The 18,824-nt window shown below is 48.8% G+C and overlaps 1 pseudogene; it reads right to left on the reverse strand.

Annotated features, from left to right (window-relative positions):
• Window positions 1–4,818: 4,818 nt before the first annotated feature.
• Window positions 4,819–6,569, reverse strand: LOC143885279 (cytochrome P450 89A2 pseudogene; annotated as a pseudogene).
• Between the last annotated feature and the right edge of the window lie 12,255 nt (window positions 6,570–18,824).

Raw genomic sequence — 18,824 nt, forward strand, 5'->3', positions numbered from 1 at the left:
AAACGGACTATTGATGGTACACTGACACGTGGCAGAGGTCCCATGGAAATCTTAAGCATTCAAGCCGCGTTCAAGCTGCCTCATGGCTCCGATCGAGATAAAAGCACTCTGCTGACCAAGTACCAAGCGACAGCTGACCGCTCCGTGGAGCCAAGAACCAGGAGCTCTCAGAGCCAAGAACCGCATCCAGGAGCTGCCTCGCAGCACAAACATCCCCCAGGTGAGAGGAGAGCCCTCGCCCGGCCAACACTCAATAGCTCGCAAGTCACAAATGAGTGTCGTTGTTCGGCAGGATACCGAACCAGCGTCAGCCGAGGCCCCTGGGTCCTTAACTGAGTAAAAGCTCACGGCGATTATACATATTAGGATCAATTACTGTTGCATGCTGGACAGTTGAAAAAATGACGAGAAAATGTTGAGTTTTGAAAAAACAAGAACAAATGCTATTTTATTAAAAAAAGGATTTTTAGGACGAAAATACCCCTCAACTTACTTTTATCTTTCTCTTCTTGGTTTTATATTTTACTCTTTTACTTGCAGGTTTTACTCCGACGCATTTGTGTGAAACGGCCTCATTTTCCGGCGATAGAAGCCTTCTTCTCCGGCGAAACATCGTCATTTCTCCGACAAAACATCGTCATTTCTCCGGCATATGCCCATTTGTCTTGAGAGGGTCGAAGTGCTTCTTCTCTGGCGAAACCTACTCTTTTCTCCGGCAATACGTAACATGGTAAGCCTGAAATCTCATTCTCCCTCTCTCTCTATATTTCTATTAACATCATCTCCTTCTCTCTCTCTCTCTCTCTCTCTCTCTCATTTTTTAGGGTATTGAAAGGTTTTTTTTGCTTGAAATGCACAAAATTGGACCCATCAGCCTTCTGCCTAGTCAAATCTTTCTCAAAAAGGGTTTCGAGATCTCCCCATCTTTTTTTCAATGCAAAAACAGGTACTCAAAGCGAAAACAGGATATTCGAAGCCGAAATTTACTTGGTCGAAGCCAAAAATCACTTGGTCGAAGTGAAAAATGTGTTTCCTGTAACATTCGCCGTTGTGTTTTTCGCTTCGATTAAATTTTTTTAGGCTTCGAATAACTAATTTTTTTTGCTTCGACTAACATGTTTTTTGCTGCGACTAAAACTTTTGAATTCCAGTAACATTTGGAACTTTTTTGTTGGCTTCGACTATCACGTTTTGGGCTTCGACAAACTTCTTTTTTCGCTTTGACTAACACGTTTTGGCTTCGACTAAATTTTTTTTTATCTTCGACTTCTTTTTTTGGCTTCAACTAACTTTTTATTTGCTTCAAGTAACTTTTTTTGCCTTTGAGTAATTTGTTTTTTGGCTTAAGGAAATTTTTTTTTGCCTTTCACTATAATTTTTTTTGGCTTCGACTATCATTTTTGGCTTTGAGTAACTTTTTTTTGGCTTCAACTAGTATTTTTTGGGCTTCAACTATCATTTCTGCCTTCAAATAACCTATCGATTTTCTGGCTTTCAGCTATCAATTTTGGATTCGAGTTACATTTTTTTAGCTTCAAGTAACCTATTTTTTAGCCAAACAGTATAAGAGGTGGGTTTCTCCCCAAACCCACATAATCAAAAGCCACAAATACACTGATATTAATTTCCTTTTGTAGAAGCAAAAAGACCTCAGCATGAGAAACCCAATAAAAGAAAGTGCCAAATGTCTAGATGAATGAGAAGATTATAAACCCTAAAAAAATATTACAAACCTTAGACTGAGAGAGGCAAAAATATGTCCAATCAAAAATCAAAGTTATAGGATTACAAAATAGAAAAGGGGAAATACTTACAAAGATAATGAGATTTTGAATATTTGGAGGAGGAAAAAGAAAATGAGAAAGGGGCATCTCTAGAGAACTCCTTCTACCCTCTCAATACAAATGAGCATATGCCGGAGAAATGACGATGTTTCGCCTGAGAAATGACGATGTTTCGCCGGAGAAGAAGGCTTCTATCGCCGGAAAATGAGGCCGTTTCACACAAATGCGTCGGAGTAAAACCTGCAAGTAAAAGAGTAAAAGGTAAAACCAAGAAGAGAAAGATAAAAGTAAGTTGAGGGGTATTTTCGTCCTAAAAAATCTTTTTTTAATAAAGTAGCATTTCTTAGTGTTTTTTCGAAACTCAACATTTTCTCGTCATTTTTTCAACTCTCCAGCATGTAACAGTAATTGATCCTACATATTATCATCCGCCAACTTGCTAGCTCATTGTTTCAAGAGACCGTACAACGTCCCTGCACATACCTACTACTGGTACATCATTGACAACTACCGTACGAGGTCCCATCACCCACCGCCTATGGATTTGTCACCATTTCGGCCCATACCAGGTTTCATCTCTTGCCAAATTACACATCCCATGTCTCATGATGACATTGTCCTGCCATCTTTGGCCGACCATACCAGTACCCCTATCAGTGATCACACCGGCACCATGCCGTAAAATCTCCATCTATAAAAGGGAACCCTCCACTCCATTTCACAGGCAATAATCAACAATTGGCAAACCTCCAATCACTCCCAAGTGTTCATATCTGACACGCCACTCGATCTACCGAGAGCTCTCTCGCTCTCATTTGTGTTCAGCTCTCATTCTGTTGAGTCGAAGGGTTCTTCCAACTCCAGATGTCCTTAACCTTTTCTGTGAACGCAGGGTACGAGGATTAGCCAACAATTCTTCATTCTACCACGCCTGATGAGACTGAAGGCAGGTACCGCTCGAAGAGGAGAGCCAGATTTGAGCCGCAACACCCACCTTTTATGAATCCCTTTCACATTGAAGGGGGATGCCCTTTAATCCTACCTTCTCTCTTTCAGCTTGTGATAATACGTGCATTTCTATTTCACCTCACCTCAGTCTCAGCCGTGGAGTATTTTTCTTCAAATTATGCATCTCATTTAGCAACAGACCACTTTCTAACTTCATTTATTCCATTCAAATCCGTATGATTAACTATTATCGCATTTTAGGTTAGCCCATTTGTATGCTTACAACATATTTCACATAACTCCTCAAAGAAGAAATGCATTCTAGTTCTTCTGCTTATAACATGTTTGACAAAACTACTCAACGAAAAACTGCATTCTAGTTCTTCTGCTCTTAACATGTTTGATAAAAGTCCTCAGCAAAGAAATACATTCCAATTCATCCATATTTTTCTGATCATGACATGTCCGATGAAATGCGTCAATGAATGATGCTTTCTAAAAAGAATGGAGCAAGTTTTAGTAGATATTAATCGCACAATCGGGAAGAATGATGCTTCTCCGCTCTCAAACGAAATCTTTAAAAAATGGGTTTTCTTATCAGCTGAAAACCAAAGGAGAGTAAATCTGATCTCCTAAAAAAAATTCTCAATTGGGCTTCTTTCTCTCTTCTTTTCTTCCCTGTGGGGTGGCATGGTGTTTTATATTGAGAATCACCCTGACCATATTACAGGTCATGCACAAGGTTGACAATGGTACACATAACCAAGTCAGATTCAGAAAATAGATAGCTAGTCGTGGAGAGCTGATCAGCTAGCATCACGGCGTCCTGAAGGCAATCTGTCATAAGAAGCCTAATAAATAGCTAGTCGTGGAGAGCTGATCAGCTAGCATCATGGCGTCCTGAAGGCAATCTATCAGAAGAAGCCTTTTAACAACGTTTGCAATTGCAAATGTATTTGCATCACTAAGTGTTAGGTACCTCACTAATACACCAAAAGCTCCAAAGCTGATGGAACGTGTTAGGCTAGGCCCTTTAAACCTGTCCCATACCAGGCTGGGTCCCACCTAGTCCTATACCTAGGCAGGCTCCCACTTAGGACCGTAACATTCGACCTCACTTTCGCATCTATTGTCCTCAATGGTTGACTGTAACCAAGGTTTTAAATTTCGACCGAAATCCGGAATTCCGAGTTTCGATCGAGACGGAAATCGAAATGCGTAATACTCGAAACGGTACTTTATTTCGATCGAAATTTCAAAATTTCGATCGAAATATCGCTTATCCCGAAATTCCGTCTGAAATTTAAGGGATTTCACTCAAAAATCACGATTCTTGATAATTATTTAATATTATCCCGAAATTTTGGTTGAAATTTTGTACGAGATAAAATAGCCGTTAAAAGTTTTCGTTGGATTTCGGCCGAAATTTCAGTTTCGGTGAGGACCGAAACGCATTCCGAAACCGAATTTAAAACCTTGACTGTAACATCAAGCTTGTGATGTAGAAGCATACATCTTCTCCAAGGCCACTCAGACTGGTCGAGAGGTGTCGAGAACAACTGCGTGAGCTTGTGAGCCCTTTTGCAAGCAAGGAGATGAGCCAACTCAAGACGAGTTGATCTTGCCATAACTGGTAAGAGGGATCCACTAGGAAGGAATCGGGTAGTCATGGGGATACATCAGAGGGTACGCCGTGTTGTTAGTGAGAAATCCAAATAGGTAATGGAGAGGAGGAGAATGAATTGGGATTGCCAATGTAAGTAATTCTTCCTATTTAATTTAAGGTAGGAAGCATGATGTAGGTTACTGAAGGTGATAATGTTCTTCGCTGAAGGGGGTAGAGCAGATGAGAAATCCCCATAATTAATCACTCATCTTTCTTCTCCTCCATGTATAATTTGGGGAAATCTCTGTCCGTCAAATGAGCAATTTTCATTGGATTCAAGTCAACATAAATCTCTGTTAGTCACCATATCCCCTTCCCAAGCAAATACTAATTCATTACATTACTTGCGAGATTCATCACAGAGTTGTTAAAACTAATATTGCATTGCGTGATCAAATCACAAGTATGTGATTAAGCAAATTAAACGCAAGAAGAAATTGGGCATAAAAATCTTAAGCATACGCTATGCAAGTCCATTAAAAATCTTACAACAGGAAAATAACCCATATAAAGCTAAAGAGGAGCAGCAGGAAAGGGATATAAAACTAAAGCAGTAAATGGAGGAGCAGGACTAATCATAAGATCTTTCTATCTCTGTTCATTTCCGAAAAAAAAAAGATCTTTCTACCTCTGTTTCTTCCTCGGAACAATGATGGCTTGCAAAGGATTCTTCATAACAACACTGTATTCCTGTTTCTCAGAAAAATCAACCTCTTCTCCATCCTTTGCCTTCCACTCGAATTCCCTCACCAAATTCGCCACGAAATATTCAAGATGAAGCATTCCAACATTCAAACCAGGACAAATCCTCCTCCCCACCCCAAAAGGCATCATTTTTATCTCCCTATTCCCAGTAATATCCACCTCTTCCCCCTCCAAAAACCTCTCTGGCCTAAACTTCCTGGGATCCTTCCACACTTTCTCATCCAAACCCATCTCTCCCGCTGCGAAAAAAACCATAGCATCTTTTGGTATCACATACCCACCTAAAGAAACCTCCTCTGACACCGCGTGCGGTATCACAAAGTGCCCTGGTGGGTGTCGTCGGAGTCCCTCCATGATTACCGCCTTCAAATAAGGCATTTTATTCAAATCCTCCTCTTTAATTATATATTCTTCTTCTCCAACTACCCTCTTAATCTCTTCCAACAATTTTCTCTGTATCTCTTGGTTCTTCACCAAGTTCGCCATGATCCATTCCAACGCCACCGAAGTGGCTTCGGTCCCTCCATCGATAAATTCCGAACAAAGCGTCACTCTCTCTCCTTCACTAATCTTCCTTCCGCCTTCATTTGGGAGCTCGAGTGTGAGAAGTGAATCGACATACGAGTAGACGAAATCATCTTCTAGTCCTTTCTTTTGAACCTCCCTACGAGCTTCGATCAAAGGGATGAGTAGTTCTTCTTGATTTCTACGATCCTCTAACAAACTCTTCCACCTATTCCTAAACACAATTTTCCCAATCTTTGGCATAAAAGTGAAAATATCCAATTTGAAAGTCCTAACAAGTAACCTTCTTTCTGCAACTTCAATATCTTCCACCTCCTTTTCATTGAGTTTCTTCCCAAAACACATGAACAAAAGCAAACAAAAAATTGCGCGGCGTAAGCACTCCATGACACAAACGGATCCATCATGGGATTGAGATTTGAATTTGAGATTGCTGATCAAAAGCTTGAGAGCCCACTCTCGGCCGTGGGAGTAAGAATTTATGCGAGAAGGTTCGAAGACTTCCGACACGAGGTTTCGCCGGAGATGGCGCCAGAGCGGGCCATAATTGGCTGAACTTATGTTGTGACTATCACTAGTAAGGATGCGATTGGCTTCGGGAAGAGGAGGACGGTTCGCGAAGAGAGAGCCTTTTTGGATGAGAGCTTGATGGGCAATGGAATGATTGTTTATGAAGATGGCCAGGCGAGGACCGATGTAGAGAGTGACGATGGGGCCGTACTTTTCATGGAGTTCTCTGATGAAGGCTTCGAGGTCGAGGAGCGGCCTGGTTAGTAAATGGAGGTGGCCGATAAAGGGGACAGTGGGTGGACTAGGTGGGAGGTTTTTTTTCTTTAGGTTAAGGAGTGATTTCAGGAAGAAGGAGATGAAGAGTGAGATGACACTGAGAAACCACCACAACTCCATGGAGAAGTTTCAGAGTTTTCTTTCTTCTCATCTTCTGAAGGTTTTATGGGTGGAAATTTTTGTAAGGAAATGATATCAGCACAGCAATATTTTGATATTTTCACAAACTTTCACAAACCATCTTGTCTTTTAGTATTTAAAGAGCTGTCGAAAGGTTATTACATTTCCCAAAAAGCTCTCACGAGCCGATTAAAGAAGAAAAGACAGCTGGGTTCGTGCAAATATCAAATTATGGTCGTGCTTCTTACGTTTACTGGACCAGATGTTTAGTTGACTGACTTTGTATTTTTGTACGAGGACTTGTGTCTGACAGTGAGTTTTTTATCTCTAATTACCGTCCATTTTTGCTAGTAAATGGATTGGGACTTATTACTTTGGCCCATTATGTGACTTTTTACTTGGTCATGGAGGGCATCACTTTCCATCAGTCTTATTGGAGGAGAATAGAAGGAAGTCATGGAAACCAACTATTAATCATAAAGAAAAAAGAAAGACTAGGCCGGCCATCATTAAAGTAACAAGCAATCTTTATCATGCCATATACCTGGCATATTTTTTTACAAGATAAGAGGATTTGTTGTGTGTAAGTAGGTATTTATTTTTTTCCGCTAAGTCCACGATGCCTAGATGATGGAAGAGAAGTGCTAGATGCCTAGATGATGGAAGAGAAGTGCTAGAGCCCAGGTGCGGTCGTCCATCCTCTTTGGCCGACAATGTGGCCGACAGTGTGTGTGCACTGGCACACCAGGACTAGTGGCACAGTTCAACGTGTTTGGCTAATTTTGACATGAATTACCAAACCACACAAGAGAAGGAATTCTTCGCCCTTTTCTTGTGCCGAAATAATAATAATTCTTGATCATGTTCGTTAGAGATTGCGATTTTCTTTTCCAGGAATATTATAACCTCTTTCTTTAGATTCATAACCAACAATTTGCTTAGTGATGGCGTCTGAATCCGGGTCTGCGATTGCGCAGTCGGTAGAGGGCCTCCGCGGGGTCTGCAATCACAAACAAAGGGGGTCAGGGGGTCCTGGGTGGGTCCCGGACGACCACTTCGACACCCAAGTCAGATCCTTCGACCAATCAATATAAAGAACAACGAGAAGGGGAAGGGGTTTCGATCAGGGTTACCAGGGGCAGCGTGCAGAATCTTTTCTGGGTGCGTAAGTGAGTGGGTCGGAGGGGACTAGCAGGGAGAGTAGGATTGAGTTCCTAGCCTCCTCTGTTGTTGCCTCGCCTCTTTTCTCGGTGTCCGGAATGGAGAATGGGTGAAGTCCTTTTTTCAGCGGAAATGTCTTCCCTCCCTTCTTCCTTTTCCTCCCTTTTAAAGGAAGGCGCGCGGCCCTTTCATCATTATGGAGAGAAAACCTTCTTTTGCAGGATTGGGCCGTCCCCCTGCTTCGCCGGCGCGCATGGCTTTGGCGGCCATTTCCTTCCATAATTTGTGATGATGAGGCCTGGGTGGCGAGAGGGTGACACTTGTCATGATTGTGTGGTCTTTGCCGTTTTCCAACGCCCTTCTTCATGATGATTGGGCTCTGCTCGTGCATGGATGACATGTGGCGATATCTGGGAACACAGCCGTATTTGTGTCCCATCATAACTCCCCCTTACTCCTTTGGTCCATTGAATGGGCCGAGGGAGTAACGTTTTGTTCGAGCGAAGTCATGATGAGGATATTTACGAGGGCTCCGGGGTACGAGGAGGCGCGCCGTTTTATCCAGTGGCCATCCCCGGGAATCGGTAGCGTCGTTAAATGGGTTGCCTTGTTTCGAGGTACTAGGATTCCCTTCTTGAGTTTAAAAGGGGGATCGCCCTGACGCCTTGCAGTAGGTGTCTTTTCGCGCCTTTTTCAACAACATGTCGGGTTTTCCTTCGCGAGTTAGGGGCAAGGCCCGCCTCCTCCAGGAATCTTCGAGTGACCCCGACTTGTCTTCCGATCCGAGGGAGGATCTTGCGGCTCGTCAGAAGAAGGCTAGGAGGAACCCGGGTTCTTCCTCCGGCTTCCCCCCCCCCTTCGCCTTTCCTCCTTGCCCAGGGAAGACAAGTCGTCTCGTTCCCGTGTCGCCAGGAAGTGGTCTTTTTTCTCCCGAGCCTATCACCAGGGGACGGAATTATGTGGCCATATTGTGAAGATGGGCAAGGAGATCGAGGTCTTGAAGCGGGAGAACGAGCCTCTACAGAAAAAGGTTGACCTTCTCAATGAGCAGCTGTTTGAATATGAGGTGGACCCCCTGCTGGAGAATTCTTGGGAGGAGGAGGGGAACCCTTCAGGAGAGGAGTCTTTCTCCGATTAATCTCTGGCTCTTCTTGTGTTTTTGTGTGCCTTTACCCTTCCTTGTTGGGGATTTTTTGGGGCCTGCGTGCCCCGTGCTTTGTTCCTCGTTTCCCTTTCTTTTTGTGGGCCTGTGGGCCAGGAGGATGTGAATGGATGATCTTTATGAATTGGTGCCGTGTTTTTTTTTTTTTGTTGCTTTTTGTATTTTGATAGATATTATCTTTGTTTGTAAGGAATTGCGACGTTCTGACCGAACTTGCGCGGGATTCCGAGCCTTTTCTGGCACTTTTAATCTCCGTTGCTCATTGTGCTCGTGTGTCGTGACCTTGCACCTGGGCTCCAGGCCTCGTTCTTTTCTTTCTTTCTTTCTTTTTGAAGGCCTGTGCTCCGGGCCCCGAACCTGCGTGGGGTCGAGATAGCGATACGTGTTGAATTCGTACGGTCTTGCCGTTTCTCCTCGCCTTTCTTTATGAAGTTTAAGCTTTATATAGGTGTGGGGGCGACACGTGGCGTGTTCTAGGAATAGCGCCGTCTTTATATCTCATCATGATATTACCTTTAGTCCATTGATTGGTCCCGGGGAGCGGGCTTGCTTGCCTGGTTAAAGAATATCTTGACGAAGGCATTTATGGGAGCTTTGGGGTACGAGAGGACGTGCTGTCTCGTCCGACAGTTCCTTCCCGAGGAATTGTGTCGCCATTATGCGGCGCCGCTCGGTCGTTCAATAGGAAACGAACACGCGGATGGCAATCACTTCGTTTTCCTACTCCAGGGTTTCCCATAGGGTTTTATAAGAGGTGGGCTCTCCTGTTTTCATGCAGATTGCCTTTTGTTCTTCGTCGTTCTCTCTTCTTCTTTTTTTTTTGCTTTCTTCCGGCCTTTCTTCAGGTTTGTCAGAGATGTCGTCGTCTTTTCAGGGTCTCTCTATTAGCGGTGGGGGGAGAGTTGCTACCGAGGGGAGCCCTCCCAGCAATCCCGAGAGTAACCCCGACAGGTTGGGGCCCCGGCAAGCGATTCCTGAGAGGAACCCGCCTCCAGGTTTTCCCCGCGTTCTCCCCTTCCTCCGTTTTACGAGAGGGAGTCCCATGAAGCTTTTGTCCATCGCCACCGGTCGTTCTTCTCCCATGTCCATCGTAGGGAAATGGCGGTTTGCAGTCGGATGATTGACATGGATCGGGAGATTGCGGCCTTGCGGGCGGAGAATGATTTGTTGAGGAATCGGGTGCGCTGGCTAAATGACCAGGCCCGATTTGCTGAGAATCGCCGCTGGGGGAGCTCTTCGGAGGGGGGAGCAGAGTGATAAGGAGCTCTCCGATGCAAAGAACTCTTTTAGCGGCCAATCGCTCTGAGCCCGAGGTGGCGGGATAAGTAGGATTTTGGAGGAAGCCTCTTTTCTCTGTGTCTTTTTTTTTGTTAGGGGCCTTGGGGGTCCGGGCCTGCGTGCCTTCTGTCTTTACTCCTCCGTCTTTTGTAGGCCCGTGGGCCAGAAGGAAGTGGTTTATGAATGGCTCTTTTGTCTTTCTCCTTGCGTGTTTGCTTTCCCGCGCGACTCGAGCCTTTTCGCTGCGTTTGGTATTATTTGCCTGGTGGCACCGTGTGTCGGTTCTTCGGGACTTGCTCTGAGCCTTTCTTGGCCTTACGCAGTATTTTCCACCCCACGGATCCGCATACCGTCCCCTTGTGAAGGGTTCCGAGCTCTTTGCCATCGAACGTCGTTTTTTCTATCTTGTGGATATGTATGACGGACCCTTGTGACGGGTCCGAGCCTTCCCTCATGTACTTGGATTTTTTCCATGTAGTGGATTTCTATGCCGGGCTCTTGTGATGGGGTCTGAATCTTTTGCTGTTGAGCACGGTGAGGGTTTAAGGGTGGCTTGCTGGGGAAGTCACGTAGGGGTAGGGGCGTCTTTTCCGTGTGGGACTTTTGGCGGTTCCCTCGGGTTTCCCAATCGGCGACATGTGTGCGTGTCCCATCGATTTAGAAAAGGAGGGAAATCAAACGACGCGTGTCGAAACCCTAGCCCTTTTTAAAGCCTTTTGGGGATTTCATTCTTTGCTTTATTTCTTCGTCTTCCTCGGGTTAAACGGGTTTTCCTCCGCGGCGATTTTTCTGCGCGTTGCTTGTTCATCAACCTTCTTCCGGTGAGTTCTGTGTCTTTCTTTTTATCCGCCATTTGATAGTTTACGATGTCTGTCGCGACTGTACCTCAGAGCCCTTCTTCTGAGTCGGTAGAAGTAGTGGAGAGGGCTCCGCCAAGAAAAAGGAGGCGGTTGTCTGTAGAGGGTGGGGGCGGCGTCTCTGAAGATGTATGGCAGCCCACGGAGTTGAGAGATAGCTCCGGGATCTCTGGGTCATCGGTGGGGCCGCTCCTTCGGAATCTATGGCTTGAGTTTCTTCTGCTCGTGAGGCGGAGATTGGGGATATTCGGTCTGGTGCCGTTATTCTTCCCGGTCGGGTGGCATGTTTCAGGAACACTTTGGGAGAAGGGGCGGCGGAGAAAATTAGGAGGGAGTTCCACATTCTCGATGATTATGGGATCAGGGTTCCTTCCTTTGTAGACGGGGTGTGTGGAGGTACCACTGAGGAAGAGGTAGCTTTCTACGTGGAGGCTTTTCGGGCGGGGGTTAGGTTTCCGCTCTTGGGCATTATAGTAGAGGCCCTCGAGTTTTACCGGGTGGCCCCCTCCCAACTGGCGCCTAATAGTTGGCGCACTCTCTTGGCCTTTGTGGCCAAGGCGGGTCTTCATAAGGTTCAGCCTACCCTTCCGATGCTCCGGGCCTGTGTTGCCCTTAGCCCATTGGTGAAGGGGGAGGACAGCTGGCTATATCTGACCTAGCGTCCTCAGGTGAAAATGGCAGCGAACTTGCCTTGCTCCATCAAAAAGTGGAATGAGGAGTATGTGTTCATCACCCCTCCGTCGGACGCCGGCTGGGACTTTCCTCGGTCTTGAAGGCGCTCTGTTGAGTGGCGAAGGAAGTCCCTCCCTGACGAGTCTGACTATAGCAAGTTTGACTTGGGGAAGCTCGCCTCTGGGGAGGCTATTGACGTTTCTGAGTTTAGATGGGAGAGGAGCTTGAAGAGGCTTGGTTTGCTGGGAGCGGTGGAGAGGAGGACCCGCTGTATGGGCGAGGGAACGGGGGAGAGTTCCGCCAGCCGTCGTGGTGAGCGCCTCTCCTCTTTCTCCCTCTCTATTTCTCCCTTTTTTATCTCTTTTTTTTTGTTACTTTCCTTCGTTCTGAGCGGTTGTTGTTCTCCTGTTTTTGGCAGGAGGTATGTCTTCTTCCGGTGACGCTGGGAAGGGGAAAGGAGTTGCGGTGGTGACGAAGGGTCTGATGAGTCACAAGAAGATCCCTTCTGATTTTATGGCCGTGGCCAGGCTGGACCGGTCGCAAGCGAAGCTCGCGGCATCCGTGCCTTCTAGCCCCTTTGCTCGAGCGGTCGAAGAAAAGGGGGCGGCTAGGCTTTGTCCTTCGGAGTCGGAGCCGTCCGCCAAGAGGGCTGCCCCTTCTAGCGCTCGACAGGGGGATGCTGTTCGCGTGGCGCGTTCTCCTGCCTTTGCGGAGGACGTGCCAAGTCGGATGGAGGGGGCGGTTATGACCAAACTTCTTCTGGAACGGGTGGTGCTTCCTCCGCAGAGCTTCCAGGCGCGAGGAGAGCTGTTTAAGCCTACTGGAAGATTGGCGTTGATGATAGCGTTCTTATGAATCCCCGGGTTGGGGTGGAGCTGGGGGTGACGACCGCCCTTCCTGGCGACGAGGCTGAGCTAGAGGGCTATGATCGTAGGGCCCTTGGGGCTCAGTATTTTCAATCAACATCTTGCGTAAGTACCGGGCGGCCGGTTTTCTGTTTGTACGTTTCTCTCTTTGCCATTTTGAGAACGTACGTTGGAAATTTTCTAATATGTTGCTTTTGCAGTCCCAGAGCTATGCCAGGACGATGGTGCAGTGCCTGCTCGAGGATGAGGCTGAGATAAGTGCCTTTGAGGAGCGAAACCGGCAGCTAAGCGAGGATTTGGATAGAGCCCGAGAGGAGAAAGCGACCTTTGATGATACTGTCGCTCGACTTCGGGAAGACCTCCGGACAACCATGGATGGGAGAAGTCGTGCGGTGGACAAATTGGCGGTGGCTCGTCGAACGCATGCCCGGGAACTGGCGGAGGCGCGGGAGGAATGGCGTGGCTCAGTGGAGTTCCTTAGGGCTGCGGCCGCGTTTAGTGTGGATGTTGAGATTGATGCTTTTGCTGAATGCCGGCGGAGTGTTCAAGAGGTTGATCCTTCCTTTCCCCTTGACAGACTGATGCATGAGGCTGAGGTCGATCCTCCGCCGGTACCAGTAGAGGCACCGGAGTTGGTCGGAGAGGAGGTGGCTGTCCTGGCGGATCCGGTAGTCACTGAGACCTCTGAGGGGGCTCAGTGATGCCAGGATGCATTTTGGACCTTATATTTTACTTTTTCTTGCGGGGTCTGTAATAACTTTTGAATTCTCCTTCTTTTCTTCTTTTTTCTGCTTTCCTTTTTTTATATATATATACGGTGTGCTCCGGGTTATCCGAGCCTTTTGGTATTGAATTTCAATCTGACCGTCGAGGATATTTCTGGTGCACCCCGTGGGGTGACTTTTTTGCGGAAGGACTAACTTTCCCTCGAGTGATCAGTCCGGGGTTAATGGGTCCCGCCTGCCCTTTAAGGGGAGGTCTTTTCTTCATGGGGAGCGTTTTAGGATATTCTCGGGGGGATCGGCCCCGATGATACCTCTGTCTCACTCCCTGTCTTCTTTCGGGTCCCTCGTTTATTATGGGCCGGAAAGTGGAGATACGTATGGTTTTAAGTAGAAACGCTATTCCATTGATTTGTTTAAGGAGAAAATACATCTTTGCTTCTAGAGACACAAAAAGAAACAAACAAACATTCGTCATACTTTTAAAGAAAAACACGGAACTTACCCTGTCTTTTTACTGGTAAAATTCTCGGAGGTTGTCCATGCTCCAGCTTCGAGGGACTGGGGTCCCGTCGAGGCGTTCTAGTTGGTAGACCCCGGGGCGGAGTGCTCGAGTGACCCTGTACGGTCCTTCCCATTTAGGGGCGAGTTTTCCAGTGTTGCGGGGGTCGGATACCTCAGCATGCCGTAGCACCAGGTCTCCGGGCTTTGCCGAGCGCTTTTTTACCCGGGCGTTGTAGTACCGTGCCACCTTTTGCTGGTAGGAGGCGGTTCGGAGAAGAGCTTGCTCTCTTTTTTTGACAACGAGATCGAGGGTGTTCCGGAGGAGCTCGGAATTTCCCTGTTCGTCATAATTCGCGGTGCGGAAGCTGGGGAGGCCAATTTCTAGCAGAATGACTGCTTCGGCCCCGAAGGTTAAGCTGAAAGGGGATTCTCCAGTCGCGGTCCGTGGCGTCGTTCGATAGGCCCAGATGACGCTAGGGAGCGCCTCTACCCAGTTTTTTTCGGCTTCTCCCAGTCGCTTCTTGAGGCTCTGAAGCAAGATCCTGTTAGTTACCTCTACCTGCCCGTTGGCCTGCGGGTGTGCTACGGAGGCGAAACGATGTTCGATGCTTAGGTTATCGCAGAATCTGCTGAATTCAGCACTAGCGAACTGGGGACCGTTGTCTGTTACAAGTGTCTTTGGAATGCCGAAACGGCACACCACGTCATGACAGAAGAACTTCTCCGTCGCCTTGGAATTGGGTTTTACCACGGCTTTGACCTCGACCCATTTGGTGAAGTAGTCGATGGCAACGTACAACATTGTATACCCCCCGGGGGCTTTTGGGAAGGGTCCGAGTAGATCCATGCCCCACATGGCGAAAGGCAGGGGCCCTGCTATCGCGGTGTATGGTGTGGCAGGTTGGCGGGGGGTGGTCGCGTACCTTTGGCATGGGCTGCACTTCTTGACGAACTCCTTGGCGTCCCTGAGGATCGTAGGCCAGAAGTAGCCGTGCCTCACGATTTTCTGAGCCAGAGTCCTGCCACCTCCGTGGTCTCCGCAGATCCCTTCATGTACTTCTCATAGCGCGTAGTCTGATTCGGAGGGCACCAGGCATCGGAGGTACGGCCATGTGTATGACCGTTTGTAGAGCCTGGGCCCGTGGACCACGTAGTGGGCGGCTCTTGCAGTTAGGCGTCGGGCTTCCAGCTTATCTGTGGGCAGTATACCGTCTTTCAGGTATCACATGATGGGGTCCATCCAGTTTGGTCCAGGTGGAATCTCCAAAACTTGCACCTCGTCGATGCTGGGGTGGGGCAGTATTTCTGTGAGCACGGTGCCGAAGTCATGGGTCTCTTCGGCTGCCATTTTTTATAATGCATCCGCTCGATTGTTCATGTCTCGTGGTACCTGGAGGATCTCTACCTCTCCCATTCCCTGCAGCTTTTCTCTTACCTTCTGAAGGTATCTCTTCATCCTGAGGCCTTTGGCTTCGTATATTCCGTTCACTTGGTTGACGACGAGCTGGGAGTCGCTATGGACTTTTAACTTTCCCGCGCCGACCTATACGGCTAGATTCATTCCTGCCAGTAAGGCTTCGTATTCAGCTTCATTGTTGGAGGCTTTGAAATCTAACCTGAGGGCATATTCCAACGTAAATCCTTCTGGGCCGTGGAGGACCACTCCCGCCCCGTGCCCTTTTTTGCCGGCTAGGTCCAATGAACGTCGTCGCTTTGCCTGGCTAAGTCTGGTGCGATGTCGTTGCGAGCCGTCTGTTTGGTGGGGCCCTTGCCGTCCTCCGTTGGTGCTGGTTCCGCGGCCAGGGCCGTGGATTCCACTATAAAGTCAGCGAGGGCTTGGGATTTGATAGCTGGCCTCGGGCGGACCTGTATGTCGAATTCTCCCAACTCGACGGCCCAACTGACCATCCTACCCGAGGTCTCTGGTTTTTGGAGAATCTTCCTCAGAGGTTGGTCGGTCAGAAGCACAATGGGGTGGGCCTGGAAGTAGGGGCGGAGTTTTCGGGCGGCGCTAACGACTGCGAGGGCGAACTTTTCTATGTTTAGGTACCAGATTTCTGCACCGTGGAGAGTCTTGCTCACGCAGTACACCGGGTGTTCCTTTTTGTCGCTTTGCTTGGCCAACACCGCGCTCACCGCTGTGGGGCTGACGGCTAGGTATAAAAATAGCTCTTCCCCCGACTCGGGTTTGGCGAGTACGGGTGGTGTTTGAAGGTATTGCTTCAAGGAGTCGAAAGACTCTTGGCAGGCCGGGGTCCATTCGAATTCCCGCATGTTTTTTAATTGTTTGAAGAAGGGTTGGCACTTTTCTAACGATTTGGGCATGAATCGGCCGAGGGCCGTGATTCGACCTGCGAGCCTCTGTACTTCTACCGCTGTTGTTGGGGGTTCCATGTCTAGGATGGCCTGGATCTTCTCGGGGTTGGCCTCGATCCCTCTCTGGCTGACCATGAACCCCAAGAACTTTCCGGAAGTTACCCCGAAGGCGCATTTTGCGGGGTTTAGTTTCATCCGAGCTCGTCGCAGGGTGTTGAAAGTTTCCTGAAGGTCGGAGATGTGTTTGGAGGCTTCCAGACATTTTACCAGCATATCGTCGACATACACCTCTACGTTCCTTCCGATTTGCGCCTGGAATAGCTTATTTACGAGCTGCTGGTAGGTGGCGCCCGCGTTTTTTAAATCGAAAGGCATAACAGTGTAACAGTAGACGCCCTGATCGGTGATAAACACTGTTTTCGGGATGTCTGGCTCGTGGATTTTGACCTGATTGTAGCCTGAGAACGCATCCAAGAAGGTGAGAAGTTCGTGCCCGGATGTGGCGTCGATGAGTTGGTCTATGCGCGGGAGGGGGTAGGGGTCCTTTGGGCATGCCCGATTTAGGTCTGTGAAGTCTATACAGGCCCGCCAACCTCCACTAGGTTTCTTGACCATGACGACGTTTGACAGCCACTCGGGATACCGGATTTCTCTGATGAACCCGGCTTGTAGTAGCTTTTCGACTTCGGCCTTTATGTGAGTTTGACGCTCTATCACGAAGTTCCTTTTTTTCTGCCGGACGGGTTTAAGGGATGGGTTCACATTCAGCTTGTGAACGGCTAGTTCCTTGGGTATACCGGGCATGTCTTTAGCGGACCATGCGAACATGTCCTTGTTGATCCTGAGGAAGTCGATCATCTGGTCTCGTAGGGGACCTTTGAGTAGGGAACTGATCCGGACTTGTCTCTCCGGCTGATCTTGGGCTATGGGGATGGAGTCTAGCTCCTCGGCGGGCTCTCCTCTGATTGTGCGGGCCTGCTGCCGGCGATCTTCACTACCGATCGTGAAATTTTCGGCCAGGGCATTGGTTACTCTCAGGCTTGCTGCGTAGCACTGGCGCGCGATCATTTGCTGTCCTCGGACCTCCCCTACTCCGGTTGGGGTGGGGAATTTCATTTTGAGGTGGGGGGTGGAGACTACTGCTCCCAAATCTCTGAGAGCGGGTCGCCCAATAATGGCGCTGTAAGTGGTATATCCACAACCAGGAAGGTGGTCAGGATGGTTTTTTGGAGGGGGTATGTCCCAAAGGTCACGGGTAAGTCGATCTTGCCGTCCACCCGTACGGACACACCGGAGAACCCGTAGATGGAATACTCCGCGGGTCCCAACCTTTCCCTACCCAGTTTCATTTCTTCGAAAGTGTCGAGGTGCAGCACGTTGACGGAGCTTCCTGTGTCGACTAGGATTTTTCCTATGCGAAGTTGGCGACGACTAGCCTGATGACCAGTGTGTCGTCATGCGGGACCTGTAGCCCGTCAAGGTCGTTGTTGAAGAAAGTGATGATCTGGTCCTCACGGGGCGGATCTGTTCGGGCCTTTTTGGAAAGCATATCCATGGAGAATACACGTTCAGCATATGCCCGCCAACCGGCGGTTGTCAGCCCTCCCGCTGCCTGCCCACCCGTGATGATATTGATTTTTCCAATAATGGTGGGTGGCTGTTCGCGGACCTGTGGTGGCCCGGGGGGCTCTTCTTTTCCGGGGCGCTGGTGACGGTGCGTGTCGTGTCTGCTGCGGGATCGGCGTCTGCTTCGGGAGCGATGCCGGCTAGGGGATCGGTGTCGGCTTGTGGATCGGCGACGGTTGTTGGACCGGCGTCTGTTGGGTGACCGATGCCTACCTCTGGGTTCGTCGGGCGGGTGCTGGACCTCGCGCGAGCTTTCGCTAGGGATCCTGAGATATTGATTTAGGTGCCCTTCTTCGGCCAGCTTTTCGAGCCGTAGGCGGAGGTGGAAGCAATGGTCAGTTTCGTGGCCGTGGTCCCCGTGGAATTCGCAGAATTTTCTGGCGGACCTCTTCTTTGGGTCTGTGGCCATTTTCTTGAGGGGGGTCAGGAGACCCTGATCCCTGATAGCTAGTAGAACGTGGGAGAGGGGGAATTTCAGTGGGGCGGTTCCCAGTCTCTCGAAGACGGGGACGGGGTTCCGGCTCGCCTGCCTCTCGTCGGCACGTGGCCTTATGGCCCTTCGGCAGTCGTTTTTTCTCTCATCGGGGCCGGGGTGATTCTGCTCTCGAGCGCAGGCTTATTCTGCTCGGACGAACTTATCAGCCTTGGATTCAAGTTCCTGCAGGTCCCGTGGTGGCTTGAGGGTGAGATGCAGCTTGAGATTCGGATCGGTGGTGGCGTGCTTTAGCGTCGCGACCGCTATTTGGACGTCCATGTTAGAAAGCTGGGCCAATTCAGCGTTAAATTTTAACATGAAGTCTCTTAGGGTCTCATTCCTTCCCTGCCGGAGGGCCAGGAGGGTGTTCGCTGGATCATGGCGGAGGCGGTTGTTGGCGAACCTTGTGCTGAACTTCCTCCCGAATTCGTGGAAGGATGCGATGGAGTCGGGCTCCAATCTCATGTACCAGTCGTTAGCAGTTTTTCTTAGCAGGGACGCAAAGGCTCTGCACATGAATCCGTCTGACGCGCCTCGAAGCGTCATTACCCTTTTGAAGGTTTGGAGGAACTCGAGAGGATCCGTGCTTCCATAGTACAGACCGAAGCGGGAGAGGTCTATGCCTGTCTCTGCTGGGGTTTTTAAGACCTC

This window comes from Tasmannia lanceolata, unplaced genomic scaffold (assembly GCF_043159265.1).
Source record: "Tasmannia lanceolata isolate RefF3 unplaced genomic scaffold, GAP_Taslan_0.1 ptg000008l, whole genome shotgun sequence".
In the NCBI taxonomy this organism is placed as follows: domain Eukaryota; kingdom Viridiplantae; phylum Streptophyta; class Magnoliopsida; order Canellales; family Winteraceae; genus Tasmannia; species Tasmannia lanceolata.